The following is a 22914-nucleotide window of genomic DNA, read 5'->3' on the forward strand; positions in this document are numbered from 1 at the left end:
TGTTATTTCTTCTCCATGTCACTTTGCTTTGATTCCCCTTACCTCTTAGTTTTCCCTACTTCATAAAAGTAATTATAACTTTGTTTAGATTTCTGACATTACAAATCTCAGGATACATTTTGGATATGGATGGTACAGCCTGAAGTGGCAGCCAGTGTTCTGCCTTTGTCTGCATTCCTACAAGAAAATGCAGAGTAATATACCCTTAAACAGAATAAAAGTTGAGCTGCAATTGAGAATGATAGATAGGGAAATTTTTCTGAAAGATCAGTTCTGCGTGAATAAGATGGAAACTTTGCTTCTCATAAACACTGTTATTTGGGTGGGAAAAAAATGTGTTTGCTGTTTATGATAAGGTAGCTGAGAGCCCTATTAACACAGCACAGTTCAAAAGTAAAATACGTAAAGCATGATAAACTTTTGTTATTTATGTAGATTATATCAGACAATTCAAACATATCAACATTGTAAATACATTTCACGTACAGAAACAAGCATCCCTCTCTGGGAAGCTGATTTTTTCTGGACTTTGAAGAAACTACAAAGAAGAAATCCACTCGCATTCCTTAATAATCTTTTTTTATTGCTGTTTTTGCTTTTGCACTTGCTGCAGGAAAGATGGAGAGGAACGTTTAATTAGGGCTAATAGTAACAGGTCAATGGGAAATGACTTTAAACTGGAAGAATTTAGTTATATATTAGATATTATGAAGAAATTCTTAACTGTGAGGGTGGTGAGATACTGGAACAGGTTGCCAAGAGAGGTTGTGGATGTCCCCTCCTGGAAAGCATCCAAAACCAGGCTTGATTGGGCTTTGAGCAGCCTGCTATAGGGGGAGGTGTCCCTGCCTATTGCTGGGGGTTTGGAAGTAAATGATCTTAAAGGTCTCTTTCAACCCAAAACTTTCTATGATTGTAATATTCTCTGATCTAGAGAAATAAATAATAATAGAGAAATAAATAACAGAAAATGAAAAATAGAAAAGTAAAGAGTTCTACCATGTGCATCTGGACTGTCTTCTTCAGAGTAAAGAATATCTAATGTCTAAGGAGATTGTATTTAATAATGTGAATTAGAAAGCAATCATGAAGACAGACTTTGATCCTTTTTTTTCAATGTGTTAACTATTTGGAGAAACAAAAGTAAATTGGCTTTCATCAACTAACTACCTGGTTATTTGAAGAAAGATGGTCAGCATTCAAGGTCATAAATTCCACTCAGATAATCACCCTATTTTATTATTCTGAGATCTCCAGAAGACCAAAATTCCAGCCTTTCCCTAGCAATGTGTAGGAAACAGCTGATGCTTCAGCCTAACTCTGAAGAAGTAGGAAGTACAGCTGTTTTGACTCAGTCGGCACTCTGATGCTTAGGTGCACTAAATGAATGTAATGAACCTAAGAAATTTTAAGGCTGCTTTAAATAAAAAAAGAAAAAGAAAATAGCAGTTCCAAACCATTCCTTTCAAATTATAATTCCCATTTGTTTACCATGCTAAGTTTAATTATATAAATATTAACAAGAAAAATGAAGTCAGACAAGGTGAAAATTCAGCTTGAAGGTTTTATTCATGTTCCTCCTGATTCTTCACCTCATTGCACCAGTTTTTCTTCACTTTTGCTTTATTGACAGAAGTTCAGCCACCCTGGCATGGAACCAACTTAACAAGATAGATGATTATGGCAACAAGATTTAAAAATAAATAAATAAATAAAAAAGCCTTAAGAAAGCATGTTAGGCAGTTTAATGAGGAGATAGTTGAATTTAAGTTACCTAGGCAACATTACACAATAATTTTGAAAATGTTTTATAGTCACCTGCCTTTTCCTTATCCCTTCCAGACTGACAAGTAGAAAGAAACGCCAAACTGAGACTAATACATTCATTTCCTACATCTTTTTGAAGTGAGCCCATTTTACTCACTGAAAAAAAAAAAAAAAAGAAAAAAAAAATTTAAAAAGTGAACAAGAACAAAAAAGTATCTAAATATATATATATTGTTTGCTTGTTTCTCTTTAAAATTCCTATCTGTGATAATCACAGGATGCCTGCCTTCTCTGTTTTAGGATAGTATCTCAGAAGGACAAACCTGAACAAAAAAAATTGACAGTTGGACTGGATGATCTAAGAGGTCATTTCCAACCTTGGTGATTCTATGATTCTATGAAATTTCTTCTGCAGTTCTGGCTGGCAGTGTTTCTTAGACCTGCTGTCATAGAATCATAGAATTATTTGACTTGGAAGGGACATTTAAACGTATTCTAGTCCAACTCCCCCAAGATGGATGAGGACATCTACAGCTAGATCATCTTGATCAGAGCCCCCAGCCATTTGATAATATGGGTTGTTACCTTTGCAGTTAAGTCTATTCATTTTTCCATTTAAATCATTTGTGGTGCTATCCACCATTAAGATTTGGGTATCTTTAAAGCATTTTAAATAAGAATTAGATAGGTCTCAAAAAAATTGTTACAGAGCACTTGTCATCTAACTGTATAAGAACATGACACAAAACTTGTAGCTTTGACATTAATATGTTTCTGTATTCAGAGAAGTATTCACTAAAACTAAGTTTAATTTTTTTTTTTTTTTTTGCTTTTATGGTTGTTTTATTTTCCATGTAATTCCCAATATGTAGAGAAAATTAAATATTTTTCCTTTCATTACCACCATTTGTGATGCATGCTTACATCTTTCCCTTGATCCCATTGTTCCAAGATGCTGAATAAGTCATGAGTGCTAAGGCTTAAGAGGGCATAAACATCATGTATTATAATGCTTATCTGCAAAGGAACTGTTGTAAATGTTGATATTTCTCTACTTTTAACCATTATGGTCTGTATGAATTTTTTGTAATTAAAGACATTAAACATTATTTCTGCTTGTGTGGTGTTTTCAGAGGAAAGAAGCAGAAGCTAATTATTTTTTTCTGTGTAAGAAAAGAAGTATAAGACTTCTTTTGCTCATTCATTTCTTTTTTTTTGTTCTAGGTTTTTTCAATGGACACTTTTCTCCATTATTAGCCTGGGATCTTGGATCTCAGATGGACCACAGGAAATTTCCTATTTCACACACTTTGTTGACAGTTTAACTTGAATTTGTTTCTACAAATATATCTATAATTTATTTTCCTTTTTACTTTGAAAATAAGTACTAAAAAAAAAAAAAAGTTTATGTTTATGTTAAATGATTATATAAAAATATTTGTTAGAGATAAACATACATTCTTCATTAAAATATTGGTACTTTTGTCATCTTTCTGTGTTCACCCACATTAAAGAAACAAGTTTGAACTTGAATTTTCTTTGCCTTAGGAACTCATACAAAGCTTTCTATTTCATAGGAGTACAGCTGCAACAAGCACACCAAGGTTGGTGTGGTTGCTACAATGCTCGCTAATATACTCAAAAGTTAATGACTGTCAGGTGAAGTTCCTGGTGACTGGAAAAAGGGAAATATCACTTCCATTTTTTAAGAAAAGGAGAAAGGAAGATCCAGTAAAAAACAGACATCTATGCATGGGAAGATCATGGAGAAGATCCTTATCAAAGCTATGTTAAGGCATATGCAAGACAAGGATGTGATCCATGATGGCCAGTGCATCTTCACCAAGGGCAGACTGTACCGGGGGCTTTCTACTGTGCTCTGACAACATGAGTAAACATAGGAAAAGTAGCTGATGTCATCTACCTGGACAGGTGCAAGGCCTTTGACATGGTCCTGTACCACATACTTAACACTAAATTGGTGGAATATATCTTTTAAGACTGGAATATTTGATAGTTGAGAAACTAGCTGGTGGCCAAAATCAGAGGATTGTGGTCAATGGCTTTGTGTTCAAGCTTAGGCCAATAAGGAGTGGTGTGCCTTGGGCATCTATCTTGGTACTGATGCTTTGCAACATCTTAATCGGAGATTTGAATGCTGGAATTACGTGCACCCTTAACAAGTTTGCTGATGATACTGGTTTGAGTGATATAGATGATAAAAAAGAGGTGCTGTCCAAAAGGACATGGACAAACTTGGTTAGTTGACCAATGTGAACCTGAGATTCAACAGAGCCAAATGCAAGGTGTTGAAGTTGGAGCGGACCAGACCCAGGTGTGTTTCAGACTGGGAGAAGTCTGAAAACAGCCCTGCAGGAAATCCAGCTGTATCCTAGACTTCATCAAAAGAGAGTAGACAGCAGGGTGAGGGAGGTGATTGTTCCTCTCTATCCTTTCCTTGTGAGACCCCATCTGGAGAATTGTGTCCAGCCTGTAACCCCCAGCACAAGAAATATGTACAACTTTTGGAATGGGTCCAGAAGTGGGCCATAAAGATTATCAGAGGACTGTAGCATCTTATATAAACTGGTTGGGGTAGATGGGTCAGTCCAGAGAAGAGAAGGCTCTGCAAAGATTTCATTGCAGCCTTCCATAAGGTCATAAGGGGAGGTTATAAAAAGGAGAGAGACAAACATTTTACATGGTCTGACAGTGACGATACAAGGCAGACTGGTTTTAAACTAAAAGAAAGGAAATTCAAGTTAGATGTAAGGTGAAAATTCTTTACTCAGGCAGTGGTGCCGAACTGTTACAGGCTGCCCAGAGAAGTTGTGAATGCTCTATCCCTTGAAGTATTCAAGACCAGGCTGGATGGAGCCCTTAGCAGCCTGACCTACTGGATGCCAACACTGCCCAAAGTACATGGTTGAAATTGGTTGGTCTTTAAGATACTTTCCAACCCAGGCCACTCTATGATTCTTTGATTCTGCAATTCCATGAACTGGGAAAAAGAAAAAAAAAACCAAACACATATCCTAAAAGGTAAAGACATTCATAAAAGAGGATGCTTCTTATTCAAGCTGCATGAAAAATCCATGAAAACATTATACATGTGAATAAATGAACAGTTTATTTATAAATACTTAACAGAATTCTTTAAAAAGGACATTTCGAGTGTTTTGGCCTTTCACTGTGCAATTACTAGTTGTTCTGAATTTAAGTTCTATTGCTTTTCATTTGGTCTTTATATGCATTTGTGTTATATCATGTAAACCATATTATTGCATTTTCTTTAACTTATTAAAAATCTTCAAAGAAATTACATGATAGACACCTGCCATAGTCCATGTGTCGAGGAAAATATTTACTTGCTGGGCAGATAAACATCATCTTATCACAATTAGTTGGTTATGTTTTCTGAAGCCTGAATACTCAACAAAAGCTATATTATATGGTGTCATGTATTCTGGGGGTCTTTATGTTGTTAGTTTTAGTAATTATTTAAATTACTAAATTATTTAAATTTGTATTTAAATAATCTTTGTATAAAAGCCCATAGAAACCTTTTTAACCTTGAGCATGGTAGCATCACTGTTAAAGCATTAAAATGTGAAATATTTTAATATCCTGATACATAAATATTTTATTATTGTAATAACTTTACCTGAAGAAAAAAAAAATAAGATTAATTGCATTACAACAGTTAAGCAATTGAACTGAAATCAATTTAAGAAAATACAAGATTATAAAGTCCTACTTGTGAAACTGGAGTTTTGTAATTCCTTTAGAAGACTAGTAAGAAGTTCTGCTTCAGATTTCACCAGATTTTCGAATGTCCTTGAGCAAAAGATACAAAATGATCATTTGTTGATTTGCTTATGCTTTGTTTAGATCAAAGGAACTAATGATATAAATAGTAAGACCAGCCAAATTTCATCTTAAAACTCTATATGCTTCAGTTTCTTACCATTCAAACAACATATCACACATTAACATGGCAGTTCCTTAATGGAAGGTTCTGATTGTAAGATGGCAATGGCCCATCTTGGGTTTAACCCTCTGAAGCTAGGAAGTGTGGAGTTTTTCGGTATATAAAATAGAACACATTGTTTTCATATCAAAACTCTAGTAAAACAGCTTTCAAAATGTAAATTTCTGTCTCCTAAGTTATCTTCCTGTGACATGAACATTCAGGCTCTAGGAATTTATTACGTATCCTTGGTGAAGCATATGTCCAAGTTATTAATCTCAGTTCAGCACTGGGAAATAAATAATGAATGTGGAACGCTGGAACGCTGTTTCTGAATCCAAGTTGAGCAAGTAGCAATTTATCATTCCCCACTTTAAAAATCTCTCTCCTTTTTTTTTTTTTTTTTTTTTTTTTTTTTTTTTTTTTTTTCCCCCTGTTTTGGTTAATGGTTAGAAAATTGCCATTTGCCTTTTTGCTTATGTCTGCTGATTCTTGCTGGAGTTGTAATTCTGAATAATGTCGGCTTCACCTTAGTCATTTTGTACAAACCCATACTTTCTAGGGATTTAGTCCAAGAGAATTAAGAATTCTTGTGCCCATACTCTGGGCGTACTGAAGGGGAGGAAAGTGAGGTTTGGTCTTAAATTCAAAATTTTTTCATATTTTCATCTCCATTTTTGGCTTGATTTGGTTTGGACTGATTTTATTTGGTGCCCCCCCACACTGTGAGAACTACAGTTCCTATCTTCAGTTGCCCTTTTTCTCACACTGAGGTTTACTATTTCCACAGGCACACTGGTATATATATTCTATAATACCAGAAATAGAAATCATTGCATAAATAATTTCATAGTCCACTTAAATTCTGTTCATCATCTTTTCCCAGTTTTTATATGAGCAAGAAAATAGCTGAGATCTTTTTCTAAACAAGTAGCATAAATTTTGATACTAGCATGTATAGTAGACCTTGCTGTCATTCACAAAGATAGATATTAATTTAGAATGCGGACTAAAATCCAAATATGCTTTTCAGCTGAAAATTCTAAATACCATAGTCTTAGCTTTAGTGAGTCTTCTGTGATTTTATAATTAGGATGACATAGAAGAAGAATAGTAGTAGAAACTAATGTAGTTCCTTACTACTCATCAATGTAGTAAGCGGCATTTGGCCCATACATTTGATACAACTAAAAAGTATAAGAGATTTTTTTTTTTTTTTTTTTTTTCAGGCCTAAAAAAAAAGCAAAGGAAGGGAGGGAGAAAACTGTTTTCCTCTTTTTCCACTGTTTTTACAAAATGTGTCTTTTGTATATTGATAAAAGCTTTGCTTTTCCATGTCAAACAAAATATTTATTCTAATTTATTTTAAATCTTTTTCTGGGGGTGGGGAAAACATAACATATTTGGACAACCTATGAAATATTCCACTGGACAAAAAACAAATAAACAGAATAAGAAGTTTTGGGTTCTAGGTCTCTTTCCTTTTCTTTTCTTCTCTCTTTTCTTCTCTTTTCTTTTCTTTTCTTTTCTTTTCTTTTCTTTTCTTTTCTTTTCTTTTCTTTTCTTTTCTTTTCTTTTCTTTTCTTTTCTTTTCTTTTCCGGTGAAAATTCCGTTAATAATGGTAACATATCTTTTATACACAAAAACTAAATGCATGAGAGTATTTTATGTATGAATATAAGTTTAAAGTAAGTCGACACCTAGAACGCGTGGTGTTCTCTCAAATATGCACCCTAAAAAGTGAAGACATTTGATCGAACAGCAGAGCCCATATTACTACGCAGACACGAATTGACATATATTTTTAAACCAAATTCGGCAAAGAATGGAAAAAAACGCAGGTTACAGAAATCAACTAGGAATGAAAGTTATTGTTTGCCTGTATATTGAAGTATTGGCTTTATGCATTTTAAAAAATTACTTACTATGTTCTCTATGCATCTACTATTTTCAGTGAGTGTCACTGATAACCCTGACTTTATTAAAAAACATCTAATTGAATTCTTTTTTTTTTTTTGTCGATGGCTCCAGGTGCGGCGTGGGTTAAAGAAGGGAGAAATATAAAACAGCCCAACCGAACAAAATATATCCCGTAATTTGGCGTAACTGTATGATCAAAGTGCACCAAACGGCTATAAAGAGGCTCTTTCTCTAAGGGATCGTAATTTCTGAACGAGCACTATGATGAGTGTTCCGCACCGATATTAAATTTTCGAATTCGTATTTACTAAAGATTACTGGGTGGTGGAAAAATGAAGGTGTTTTCCCCTATTTATTAGCTCTTGAGAGAAGAAGAAAGTTTTTGGTAAACAATCAGAAGAATTAAACTCATGTTCACTTTCCTATAATTCATCACCTTGACTCATTTCTTTTTGCTAGCTTTCATCGTTATATCTGGCAATCCAAATTTCGTACCACTTATACTGCTCCTTTGTTTCGCACCTATATCCCACACCTGCGCTTACTCCCTTACTGGTTTACTGCCGAGACTTGTTATATATGTTGAGTGTTTAACCATTATATAAAGTGGAGAAAAAGGGAGCATAAAGGAACTGTTTTTCAGTGTCGACATTTGCTCTCGCTCAAAATCAGCCTGTCTTTCTGTAACTTAAACTTTTAGTCACCCCCACACTCCTAGTTTTAACAGCCGGCAGCTCACGTTTAAAACACCAACCCCCCCTGCCACAGGATTTTTTTTGCTTGGTAAATTATTTCTTCTCTGGGGAAGAAAACCTCAATTTAAAGTTACCTATAATAAATTACCCTAATCCCAAAAGATAAATAGATTATTATTATATGGTATTTATGTTCAGGTGCGTTTTTATGTGGTTTACCTTCTTAACACTTTAATGCTTGTGTTCCGCTGGCAGCACAGCCCCCATTCATTCAATATTAATGTGTGTGATATGTTCATACAACCACACGTTAGGGGATATCTTCAATAATAGGTCATCGGACGGTCTTTATACCTCTCTTGTTTCCCGTGAAAAATTTATAGTTCCACTAATAGAACCATTATAAAGAATTTAAAATTGAACAAAATGTGCCTTGCCTTCTTCCCCACAAATGATCTCAGCTGCGATACTATAAAAGTCTGCCTGCTTTTTCCAAGTGCCAGCTGAGTACTCCCCAATGCCCTAGTGTACAATGGCACCATGGTCCTCATACATGATAAGAACTTTTCATTTTTAACAATTTCATCATTATGTGACGTTCCTTGGGCCTTTGGTGGGGAGGAGGAAATGTAGGCTTGGTCTACAAGGGTTAACCTTGGCTGGCAGTATGCGTCTATATTTATGATTAGTAATATATGGTCTAGATACCCAGACAGCATCATCTTATGTTCAGTTTATGGCATATTCTAGTGATCCCTTCCGCTCTTCCTTATGACTAAGCTAAACGACACACAATATACTTGTGATATATAATTCTCGGACATATAGTATCCACCTATACAAAATCCTGTTTGGAGGGTCTTGGGTTCTAAACTAAAAGGGGGTGAAAAAAACGGTGTTACGCCATAGTTTTGGGACACAGCCATTTTTTTTTCCCCCAGGGAAGGGGAAACAAGAAGGGAGAAAGCCGGGGGCCCCTGTTTTTGATTCCGAAAGGGGCCCGGTTTAATTGATGGAATATACTTTATAAACACCCTAACTGGGAATCACACATAAAAGGTTTAGGCCATAAAAAAAAACATATTTAGGTATTTTAATTATTTCATTAAGCATTGAACCTTATGTAATAATTGCACAGATAAGGAGAAGCTGGATTTTTTTAAAAAACTTCTAAGGGCAACCATCCTTGTGTCATTATTAATAATATTCCTGGGTAGCTTATCAAGCAAGGTTATAAGTCAATTGTAGAGTCTTCATGAAACACCGCTGTCTTGCTCTACTTTCAAAAATTAATACTGAGTTAGGAGAGAGAAGAAGGAGCTAACTTTTGATGTTATCATTTTGTATCCCCTGGCGTGAGATTAAGAATAAACAATTGGTTTAATGTTGGTCCAACATTTTATTACAAATCTTAAATCAGTTGATAAAGGGAAATAAGCCAGAAAGCGAATGGATGCTTTTTAGGCGAGTGGATAAGGAGAAGGGGAAATGCTAGGCATATAGAGAAGATAGAAAAGATGGCACATGATTTAATCCTCTCCTCTCGTTGTTTTTTTTCATTTGTGTGCACTACTTACATATCCTCTGGGTGCTGGGTAAAAGATCATTACAGTACCCACCCCCCCCTGAGATGGCCATTCTCCTGTAGATAAGCCACACAAAAGTCTGCTTCGCCAGACACTTTAAAGCTGGCAGGCTAGCTTCAACTCTCCTTCTCCGCTCCATTACCCTACCTCTGACCTAGTCATACTGTGTCCCTCCAGACAACTGGATTTCTCAAACTCATGTTTTGACCAAGGGACTTGCTTTGGACTTTTTCATCTGTGTCCATCAGCAAAGCCCCTTTGAGTCAATTCCTGAAAAAAAGAAACTAATCTCTTACAATGAGAAATTGCAGAAGACCTTGCTGAGGTCACAAAGGTCACCGCTGTTGCAAGACATTAATACTTTGCTAGGAGAATATGTTAACATTCTTTTTTTATTTTAGTGCTCGATTCAATTTTTGTTTTTGAACCCACATTGCTTTGGCTGAAGCATAAAATCTTTAAATTCTATTTAATTTTTTTTTTACACTCTATCATCCACACCTCCATTTAATCGCTAGTACACAATTCTATTATTCATTTTGTATACGGCTTGTCCTTCTAAAAGATTGCAACATGTTCCACAGGAACTTGGAAAGTCTCTATGAGCACTTTAGAAAACTTTAATTTTAACGTCCAGTGAATAGCTCATCTATTACCTTTTTATTTATTTATTTATTTTTAGAAGCCATTTTAGAAAAACACAGGGTTAAATAATTTAATTTTCATTTTAAAAAAAGCGCGAAAGCAGAAAGATTCTTCAGACAGAAAAACATATCAAATTAGAGGTCCTAGCTGACAGTAATCCGCTGTTTGAACAAGCACATATCAGCTAGCCAGTGCTCAAAATTGTGCAAATTGGTATTCATATTGTCTTTTTGATCTATTCTACTAGTAAATACCGAGATATTCACTTCAATTCCACACACAAGAGTCATTTCAGAGTTTTCTAACACCCCCAATCAGCCCTAACACTGTGGGTTCATCCTCTCGGTATTCAAATCTACCATATAAAACAATTTCCTTAAATAAATTTAAATGCTCAAAGAGGGCATCTGGAGCTTTATCCATTTCCCAGAATATAAGGAAAAAAGATGTTTGAGGGACCTAAATGAATAACTTCAACCAGCGGAGAAGAGTGAGGCTGAGTCGGAGGAGACCTCAATGCAACTGTTTATCCCAAAAATCTAAAGTTGCAGGGAGTCAGAATGAAATTCGGGCACAGCCAGGCTTCAGAATGAACATACCGCAACAGAAAAGAGGAAGGGGCTAAAGAGGCAAAAAAAACTGAGCAAAAACACAAAAATCTGCAACATTTTCTAAGGTGTTTTAGGGAGAAAACTCTTACAAGCTCTTGACAAAATAGTTTAGCAAACTTGATAAAATGCCCAATCATTGATTACTAAGCAGCAACTTGATTTCATGATAATTTCATTTAAAAAAAATTAAAAAATTAAAAAATAAAAAAAAATCTCTACATGCATTTAACATGATGATTTATTAAAATTTAATGTGGATATGAATATAAACCAAGGATGAGAACTGAGAGAAATCTAATGCTACACCAAACCTTTATCAGAAATTAAATAGTAAAAAATGTACAGTGTCCTACACTCAGCTCTCAACACTTTCAGTGACTCCTTAGCCGATATCTATCAATATTTATAAAAGATTTTCATCAGAATAGTTTTGATGTTTCCTATTATTATTTCACAATCCAGTTCAACACATTAACCCAGGNGAAACAGAAAGAAAAGAAAAGACAGAGAAGAAAAGACGAGAAAGAAAAGAAAAGGAAAGAGACCTAGAACCCAAACTTCCTTATTCTGTTTATTGTTTTTTGTCCGTGGAATTCTTATAAGGTGTCCACAACTAATTCTATCGTTTTCCCACCCCCAGAAACGATTTAAATAAAATTAGAATAGTTATTTGGTTTGACATCGGAAAAGCAAAAGCTATTTATCAATATCACAAAGACACACTTTTGTAAACAGTGGGAAAACGAGGAAAATCAGGTGTGTCTCCCTCCCTTCCTTTGCTTTTTTTTTAGGCCTGAAAAAAAAAAAAAAAAAAACAAATCTCTTTACTTTTTAGTTGTATCAAATGTATGGGCCAAATGCCGCTTACTACATTGATGAGTAGTAAGGAACTACATTAGTTTCTACTACTATTCTTCTTCTATCGCTCATCCCTTACATTATACAAAATCACAGAAGACTCACTAAAGCTAGACTATGGTATTTTAGAATTTTCAGCTGAAAAGCTATTTTGGATTTTAGTCCGCATTCTAAATCTCAATATCTATCTTTGTGAATGCGACAGCAAAGGTCGTACTATACATGCTAGTATCAAAATTTATGCTACTTGTTTAGAAAAAGATCTCAGCTATTTTCTTGCTCATATAAAAACTGGGAAAAGATGATGAACAGAATTTAAGTGGACTATGAAATTATTTATGCAATGATTTCTATTTCTGGTATTATAGAATATATATACCAGTGTGCCTGTGGAAATAGTAAACCTCAGTGTGAGAAAAAGGGCAACTGAAGATAGGAACTGTAGTTCTCACAGTGTGGGCACCAAATAAAATCAGTCCAAACCAAATCAAGCCAAAAATGGAGATGAAATGAGATGACAAAAAATTTTGAATTTAAGACCAACCTCACTTTCCTCCCCTTCAGTACGCCCAGAGTATGGGCACAAGAATTCTTAATTCTCTGGACTAATCCTAGAAAGTATGGGTTTGTACAAAATGACCTAAGGTGAAGCGACATTATCTCAGAATTTACAACTCAGCAAGAATCGCAGACATAAGCGAAAAAGGCAAATTGGCAAATTTTCTAACCAATTAAGCCAAAACAGGAGGGAAAAAAAAAAAAAAAAAAAAAAAAAAAAAAAAAAAAAAAAAAAAAGGAGAGAGATTTTGGAAAGTGGGAGAATGACTAAATCCTGACTACTTGCTCAACTTGGATTCAGAAACAGCGTTCCAGCGTTCCACATTCATTATTTACTGTCCCAGTGCTGAACCTCCGAGATTAATAACTTGGCGACCACTATTGCTTCACCAGGCTATACGTAATAAATTCCGTAAGCCTGAACTGTTTCATGTGCACAGGAGATAAACTTAGGAGACAGAAATTTCACAGATTCATGAAAGCTGTCTTTATAAGCAGTTTTGATATGAAAACAATGTGTTCTATTTTATATACCGAAAAACTCCACACTTCCTAGCTTCAGAGGGTTAAACCCAAGATGGGCCATTGCCATCTTACAATCAGAACCTTCCATTAAGGAACTGCCATGTTAATGTGTGATATGTTGTTTGAATGGTAAGAAACTGAAGCATATAGAGTTTTAAGATGAAATTTGCTTGGATATCTTACCTCATTCTATCACTTATATCCTTTGATCTTAACACAAAGCATCAAGGCAAATCAACAAATTGATCCTTTTGCTTTATCTTTGCTCAAGTATTCGAAAAATCTGGTGAATTCTGAGCAGAGACTTCTTACTGTTTTTCACTTAAAGGAACTTACAAAATCCACGTTTCACAATGTAGTTTCTTTTCTTTTCTTTTCTTTTCTTTTCTTTTCTTTTCTTTTCTTTTCTTTTCTTTTCTTTTCTTTTCTTTTCTTTTCTTTTCTTTTCGTGAATTCCATTATAATGTACATATTTTTTACCAAATAAAATCTGAGAGTTTTTATGTTGAGATAGTTTATGTATGGACACCTTGAGTGTGTAGCCAGACATGAAGTGAAGCTGACACACACAAGAAGTACATAATTAACAAGAAGTTCAGAATCCTGAAGAAAGTTATTGTTGCTCTGTAATGAGTATGCTTTATGCATTTTAAAAATACTTACTGTTTATGCTTACTTTTAGTGTTGTCATATGCAATGAATTTTTTTTTTTTTTCTCCCTTTTAAAGTATTAATTACACAAATAATCTGTAATTTGGCTAACTGTAGAACATGCCAAAGGCTAAAGGCTTTTAGGGTGTATGAAGATGCATATATTGCAGCTATATAATTTGGATTGTATTTACATAAGATTACTGTGGGGAAAAAGAAGGTTTCCTATTTATTAGCTCTTGAGAGAAGAAGAAAGTTTTTGGTAAACAATCAGAAGAAAACTGCATGTCACTTTCATCACCTTGACTCATTTCTTTTTGCTAGCTTTCATCGTTATATCTGGCAAGAATATTGTAACTTATATTTGTTTGCTATATCACTGCTTACTGCGAGACCTTGTATATATTTTACCAATGAGAAGGGAGCATAACTGTTTTCTTAATCAGCCTGTTTCTGTAACTTAAACTTTTAGTCACCCCACTGATATATATATATATATATTTTCAGTGCTTGTTTATTAACTCTGTAAATAAGAGCTTCCTGCACACCTGTCATTCACAATTTATGTAAATATGTTCATCACTGTCTTCATAGTAGGGCTGACACTGTTTAACCCTGGAATGTAACTATGGTTCCACATAGAACATATAAAGAATCTTTAAATGAAATGTGCCTGCTTCTCAAATGATTCAGTGGATACTAAAAAGTCTGCTGTGCTTTTCCCAAGGAGTTGAGTATCCCAATGCCAGTCTGTACAATGGTTCATTACACTTTCATTTTACAAAATATTCATCATTACTTTGGAGATGTAGTGTTTAAAAGTACTGCTGGCAGTATGCGTTATATATAGTAAGGTCTAGATACCCAGACAGCATCATCTTATGTTCAGTTTATGGCATATTCTAGTGTCTTCCTTCTTATGACTAAGACATTCTTGTGTGATATATATCTAGACATATAGGTATATATATAATTTATATTCCTTAGCAATGAACTATTGGAATTGAAAAGATCCAAAAGGAAGCTTGAATTTTTAACTTCTAGCACACCTGTGTCATTTATATATTCCTGTGCTTATCAGCAAGGTTATAAGTCAATGTAGAGTCTTCATGAGTGTCTTGCTTCAATTTATAGGAGGGAGAAGAGGTTCTTTGGTATATGTATACCTGGCGTGAGATTAAGAAACAATGGTTTAAATGTTGGTCCAACCAGTTTATTACAAATCTTAATCAGGTTGATAGGGAAGGGAAGGATGGATGCTTTAGGGTGGTAGGGAAGGGAAAGCAGGCAATAGAGAAGATAGAAAGAGGCAATGATTTTATCCTCCTCTTTTTTTCAGCCTACTTGACATCTCTGGGTGCTTGGGTAAGAGTCATGTACAGTACCCCCTGAGATGGCCATCTTCCTGTAGATAAGCCCACACAAAAGTCTGCTTCCCAGACATTAAGCTGCAGCTTAACTCTCTCTCGCTGCCCCTGACCTAGTCCATCTGTGTCCCTCAGACAATGGATTTCTCAACCCTTGACCAGGACTTGCTTGGACTTTTTCATCTGTGTCCTTCAGCAAGCTTTGAGTCAATTCTGCAAAAGAATAATCTCTTACAATGAGAAATTGCAGAAGACCTTGCTGAGGTCACAAAGGTCACCGCTGTTGCAAGACATTAATACTTTGCTAGGAGAATATGTTAACATTCTTTTATTTTAGTGCTGATCATTTTGTTTTGACCCACATTGCCCTTTGGCTGAACAAATATATTTAATCTATTTAATACACCTATGCCATCCACCCTCCATTTAATGCTAGTATTTATTTATTCATTTTTGTATTAGCTGTCTTAAAGATGAATGTTCCACAGGAACTTGGAAAGTCTCTATGAGCACTTTAGAAAACTTTAATTTTACGTCAGTGAATAGCTCATCTATTACCTTTTTATTTATTTATTTATTTTTAGAAGCCATTTTAGAAAACACAGTTAAATAATTTATTTCATTTTAAGCGGAATAGAGAAAGATTCTTCAGAAAAACATATCAATTAAGTCCTTGAAGATAATCCGCTGTTTACAATGCAACATATCAGCTGCAGTCAAAATGTGCACAATTGTATTCATATTGTCTTTTGATTTTTAGTAATACTGATTCAATTCACCCAGAGTCATTTCAGTTTCTAACCCCAATAGCCCTAACACTGTGGTTCATCTGGTATTCAATACATTAAAATTTCTTATTATGTCAAGAGGGATCTGGAGTTTATCCCAGTATGAGGAAAGTTTGAGGGACCTAAGAATCTTCAGCCTGGAGAAGAGGAGGCTGAGAGGGGACCTCATGACTGTTTATAAACATCTAAAAGTGCAGGAGTCAAATGAATTGGGCCAGGCTTGATGCACAGCAACAGAATAAGGGGTAAGGGCAAAAACTGCAACACAAAAATCTGCAACATTTTCTAAGGTGTTTTAGGGAGAAAACTCTTACAAGCTCTTGACAAAATAGTTTAGCAAACTTGATAAAATGCCCAATCATTGATTACTAAGCAGCAACTTGATTTCATGATAATTTCATTTAAAAAAAATTAAAAAATAAAAAAAAATCTCTACATGCATTTAACATGATGATTTATTAAAATTTAATGTGGATATGATATAAAAGGATGAGAACTGAGAAATCTAATGCTACCACCAACCTTTGAATTAATAGTATTTAAATGTAATGTCTCTCTTAATCTTTCAGTGACTCCTTTGAGGATATTATCATATATTTTAAAAGATTCTCATAGAAGATTTTCCTTCCAGTTCAACATTACCTTATTTTCCCCTGATCTAGGTTTCTTCTTGGGTCTGCATTTATAATTCTCTTTTAATATAGACCCTTTGAACATTTTGAAAACTGATTGTTTTGTCTTTGTTCTTCCTACTTCTGATTATCCCCATTGCTCTTCTCCATATATTATTTTTTTCCTTTATTAATTTGAACTTACTGAGATAGGAGACGAGATTTCTCTGCAGTGTTCTGGAGGAAGCAAAATGGATTTATACTACGACAATTTTTTGTGTATATGTTTGCTCTCCACTTAGTTTCTAGTAATTGCTAATAATCATTTCTGCTTTTGGACTACTTCCAAGCATTGCAATGGAACTGCCCATGCATCAGAAATCTTCTTGTAACTACTGCACATTTACTTTCTAATTAAAGATAGTTTATTTGCTTCTTGCTTTGTTGGTTTTATTCATGAACATATCTTGGCATTTTTGACACTGAATTTCATTTACCATTTTGTATTATTGCCCTGTAGAAATTATATGTGGTTATTCTGTAACTCTTTGTATTTGTTTTTATCTTTAGAATTGTAAACTAGATATATATTCAGTCAACTTTTTTCATTGCCTTCCACTTTTTATGACTTTATTACTATTTTCAAGAGCACAAGCATTCGAACCAGTTCCTGCAGATCTCCAGTAATGATTTCCCTACACTGTGAAAGCTGCCTAATTATTTCTACACTTGATTTCTGATCTTATAGCCCATAAGACATGACATAAAGAAAAACTCTCAGAGAGTGGTCAGGCACTGGAATGGCTGCCCAGAGTCACCATCCCTGGCAGTGTTCAAGGAGCGTCTGGATGAGGAGCTACGTGATACGGTTTAGTGGCTTGTGGTAGCAATGGTAATGGGAGGACTATTGGACTAGATGGTCTTGTAGGTCCTTTCCTACCTTGTGATTCTATGATTCTATGATAATTAGAAGATAAATGCTTTTCTTCATTCATGCATTCATTTCTCTTAAACACTTGAGTGAAGAATATTGTGAAGTACCCTTTAATAATCCAGTCAGACTTTTGGATGAAGTCACTCATCCACATGTTTTTTCACTCCTGTAGAAATGGATTATGTTCAGAACTTGTAAGAGCCATACTGAAATCTTTCGTTTTGGATTATTCTGATTTGTTATCCTGTTTAGCATTTTAGAGGTCTTCCATAACTTGTCTTGAAAATGAAAATAACAAAATTAAAATAAATAAATAAATAAATAAAAATTAATCCTCATGTTCAAAGAAACAAGAATAAACTAGTATGTTACTTTCATCCTATGGTACTAGGGCAGTTATAAATGAAAAGTTATTAGTACACTTAAATGTGACAGTATAACTATTTCATACTCAAGTTACTTTACAACTACTGAGGGAAAAACAACTGGTTGTATCAGTTTGTCACTGCTCATTTTGTTGAGTTATGCTTAAACTCCTGTCCACACTGCAATTTCAGACACATTCTCTGATGGGCCTAGTGTGAGGAAACACAAGTGTGGGACTAAGATCTCCTGCAGTAGATATGAAAGAGAAAGAATACTCTTCCTTCTATGCCTACATTTTTACTCACTTCTTTCACTCTTTTGTGGTATACTGACACTCAGACTCCTTGTTAGGCATCTTACATCAGTGGATTTTTTTATGGGAAATTATTTTCTGCTATTTTCAGTTACTCTGTGAGACAAAAGATGAGCCAAGCCCAGACAAAATCTTCTCCTTCCATACCATACATACGTTTCTGTAACAGTTCCATGTCTGACACAAACATTCCGACAGAAAATATTTGGTACTAAATGCAATGTAAAACTATCTGAGAATAAATGTACTGTGATTTCAATCATAAGATAAAATTTTCTTTACATGCAGGCAAAATGAAGTAATGACAGTGTTCACAAAATCTATTCTACTCTTAAGACTGCTGTTTGAACTTGTTTTTTAGGAGGACTCTTTTAAAAATGGTAAAGTTGACAGTGCAATAAATTTCACACACTTTTGTCCATAAACTGTAAATTGCAATTGAACAATGCTCACACTCTTCTACTGTGTTCTGTGTATGAGAATACTAAAATGAGATCTCAGGGTCATCAGACCATAGTGCTTATATTAGCAACATAAAATTGTAGATTTCAAGTTAATGGTTACTGGAATGCAGATTTTCTGCATAGTACACTAGGTATTGTACTGAGAGAGCAAAAAGCCTGAACTTTCTGCGCTACAAAATTTCTCATTTTTTTATGCAAATGAAGCATTTCCACCGGGAGAGTGGTAGGGCAAAACCATTACATTATAACACTGTATACAGTTTAGAAAAGAATATCCTTGTGAAATGAAAATACATAAATTCACTTTTTTATGAGCATAAAATTTCCCAAGATATGGAATACTGCTGAGATCTTTTTATTGGCAGGTGTATGTCAGTCTCAATCACTTCTATTTCTTTCATAGGAAAATGCAGTAGTTCAATTACAGTGGATCCAATTATTCCAAAAGAAGGAATGTAAATGCTTTCTCTTAGTAAGGTTTGGGGCTATGAGTGATAAACAGAGAAACAGTGAGACATTTTAATATAGAAACGAGATTTAAGAGATGATTATTTATTTGTTTGTTTGTTTTGTACTGGATTTCCTATTGGTAACCTCAGGGAGATTTTTGTTAAGAATAGATATCCATTAGTAAAACTACCATGCTCTCCATGCATTACACAAGTGTAGCTATGTAGTCCAGAACAGATATTTTTTTTAAGCCACATTTTTACATTTTTATTGTCTCATTAACTGTTATTTTGAAGCTTCTACTTTTAATTATTAGGCCTGCCATGTATCTTGTACTTTGATATCTTCAGTGACATCATCAGTGTAGGTCTCACAGAGGGAAGGCTTTGTAGTATTTAGTGACAGGTCTGAATCATCCCTTATAGTATAGTTCCAAATAATTTCCACATTAGGAAGTATTGCTTTGAAGGGGAAAGTATGCAGAGTGTATGTGAGTGGCAATAATAAAAATAATACTGCCAACTGCAAAAGCATTACATTTTAGAGTAACTCTATACAGATTTGTTAGTTTCCCAGGAAAGCATTCGGCATAACCAAATGTGTGAATCTTACCGAATAGGCATCCTCATGGGGAGTGGAAGAGTTTTTTAGCCCACTGGTGGGTCCCAGAAGTCAGCCATGTCCTCCCAGCATTTTTGCAATGATGTATTCTGCAAAATTGCTTTTCTCTTAGGTAATTTTTACAGTTTTCCTACTTTCAGGTAGAGACAGTGATTCTAGTCACACCTATATTTTTTGAAATTGATGTTACAGAAAAATGAAAAGCTGATAACTCAAGATGACCACCATACAGTGTGTCAGTGGTACTACCAAGTTCACATACCTGAAGTGTTATTACAGAGCATGTCCATGGACTTTTACTCTTGTCTACAGCCTCCATGCTGTACCTCTTAGAGAAATCATGCCAAGTTCTCCTAGTAGTTTCCTTGATGCTATACTTACTCTTAAGAGGTGGTTATCTCAGTAAGTCACGTCCAATAATTATTCCACGTAATTCACCCCAAGCCTACAATCACCCAAGCTTCTCAGTGTGTAGAAGTAACTGGAGATGTCGTGTTATAATGATTAGATTTCAAAGTGCTCTTGAGCTGCTCTCTATGGGATGAGACTGTTGATAATCCTAATCCTGGAACTGGAGTTAACTACAACTATCAACAGGAACTAGTGAGACCATCCTTCTCCCTCCAATTCACCCTTCCATTTTTTTTCTCTGTGTGGGTGTGGGATGTGGGGGTGTCTGGGTGTTACTAAAATGAACATCACCATCTACAGGCCTAATGCTGCCTCCAGAACTGGTGAACTCTCTTTTTCTTTCTCCCTTTCTCACTCTCTTTTTCTCCTAAGAAAGGCTTATCTGAATTCCTTAAAAAATTGCACAGCTTATGTAGATATAGCTGTGAGAGGACCGAAGCATACAGGATAACAGTTTTGAAGAAATATCCTGTTGAAGTTGATATTTTCCTCTTGAAAAGGAGGGAATGACCTTGAGTGGCATTTCACTTTAATCTGAGGGGATTTGCAAATTGTATTCCCCATGTGGGAGACAAAAGCTCTCAAGAAGTTAATGAACCTTGGAAAAGGAAGTAAAAAAAATCAGAATTACAAATTGTGAAAAAATAAGAAAACAAGGATAGCAAAGAAGTGTTTAAATGGCCTATTTTAAGACTTGAAAAGGTTAAGTGGGGGAGGACAGGTATTGTACTTAGGTTAGCAGCTATTAGTGTTCTAATTAAGGGCCCATAAAAGGTCATTCTGGGGTTAAAGTCTGTTGATTATATATTTAATTATTTGTGTATGGTCTGTACTGCAAAAGATTATGAGAAATTCTTCAACCACAGAACAACAGCAGAGGAAATAACTTTGAAGTAAGGCAAATTATACAGAAGCTATTGAGCAATTCATGCAAACCTAGTAAGCCTTTGCAACTGTAAACCCTCTGATAATTTCCTGAAGTAATTTTGAATGAGTCAACAAAGCAAAGAATGAATAATGCTTTGAAAAGAAACAAGTACATTCAACTAACCACAAAAACAAACAAACAAACAAACAAAAATCCAACAACACAACAAAAAAAAAACCACTGAAAATCAAAGCTGTCTGAAAACCTTTTTTCCAGCATCCTAAGGTAACATATATTTCATTCCAATGTTCCCCAGTGCACTGTTTCAGTAAGTGATGTATTTTAGAATAGGTTGCTCTTGGCTATATTTTGAAACCAAATCTGTGACTGCTCCTATCCCTTTCTTTGCTGTTGTCTTCTCCATGTCCAGTACTGAACAGCTGAGTTGCTTGATGAGTGCTGTATTTCACAGTTTACAGCACTACAGGAAAGTAAAACGCACGGACTTTATGATTCATAAGCAAAATCATATTTCCATTTGTTATGGTGCATTTGTTTTTTAAAAAAGGCATCAGCGACACAAGGTGCTAGCTGAATGTTTCACTGGTAATCTTCACGCTGTAATTCTGCTTACATGTCTACCATCCATGGCTTCATATTAGGACTTTCTAAAGTCTAATTAAGGCTTTTGATTACATTTTTCTTGTCTTTTCACTCTTTAGAACTTATCATCACATTGATCTGGTAACAACAAATGTGTATTAACTGAACAGCCTAATTCAAGAGACACTAAAGCATTAGAGAGATTTATCCTATATTCCAATCCTGTTGTTCCTCAACTTTTGTTACTAATTCTATAGAAGCCAAAGAATGGTTTACATGCTCATTTTCACATTTTAATTTTGATTTTCTTTTCCTCTTAAAAATTTGAAAATCAACAAAGAAATTATTTATAAAGTAAGAGAAGGTGAAGTGTCTTCACTAGCTTTTGTTGTTATTGTTGTTCTTTTAATGTATTCTGGGCTTAAAACCATTTATGCCAAGATTTACCTTGGATTATTTATTTATTTATTTATTTATCTGTGTTTTAGTAGACCACTGAAAGTGTTATAATAAAACCAGTGATGGGTATTTAACTATGGCATCAGTAGCAGAGTTGCTAAAGTAATTGGATTTGGGGTGAAATGCAAAGCTTAATTTGCAAATTGTCCCTGTTTTCGGGAGAGTCATTCATTTCTTCCTGAGACAAGTAAAGAAAATTTAGCATAACCATAGGAAAAAATACTAAAACAAATAAATGGTTCCAAAAAAACACCCAAACAAAATTGAAGACATGAACATAGAAGCAAAGTTATTCTGCAGATGTTTTATTTTTTTTTCTGAGTTTCCCGTGTTTTAATCTAATTAAAAACACATATTGATTTTTTTTTCTTTTTCTTTTTTTTTTTTTTTTTCCCTATTACTTGGTTTCTCTCCTCTTGATAACATCTTAATGAAGGTAAAGTCATAAACAGATTTTACATTATAGCAATATCAGCATTACCTGTGATAACACAGAAAACTTGGAGAAGGACCTCCACATCTCATGACATTTTTCAATTTTAGACCTAATTCCAAACTGCAGCACTTGTACACATCTAGTTGTCTCTTACAAATACTCATTGAGCTGCCTCATCCACAGTGACTTTTTAAACGGCAATTTTTAACATATACTTGAACTACAAATATTTGCCAGGTCAGATCTGGAATTCAACTCAATGGATTTAAGTCCTCCAGGCATCTCAGCAGCTTGCTGTAATTTCAGAAAATGCACTTTCCTCAAGTGAAGTTTTGCAAAACCATAGTCAACATGACCCAGGCTGCGATGTTCAATTATTTGTCAGATCCATTGTAACCATTTCTTTAAGGTATAACCATACTTCTTTAAAAACTAT

Source organism: Coturnix japonica, chromosome 3 (assembly GCF_001577835.2).
Source record: "Coturnix japonica isolate 7356 chromosome 3, Coturnix japonica 2.1, whole genome shotgun sequence".
NCBI lineage: Eukaryota > Metazoa > Chordata > Aves > Galliformes > Phasianidae > Coturnix > Coturnix japonica.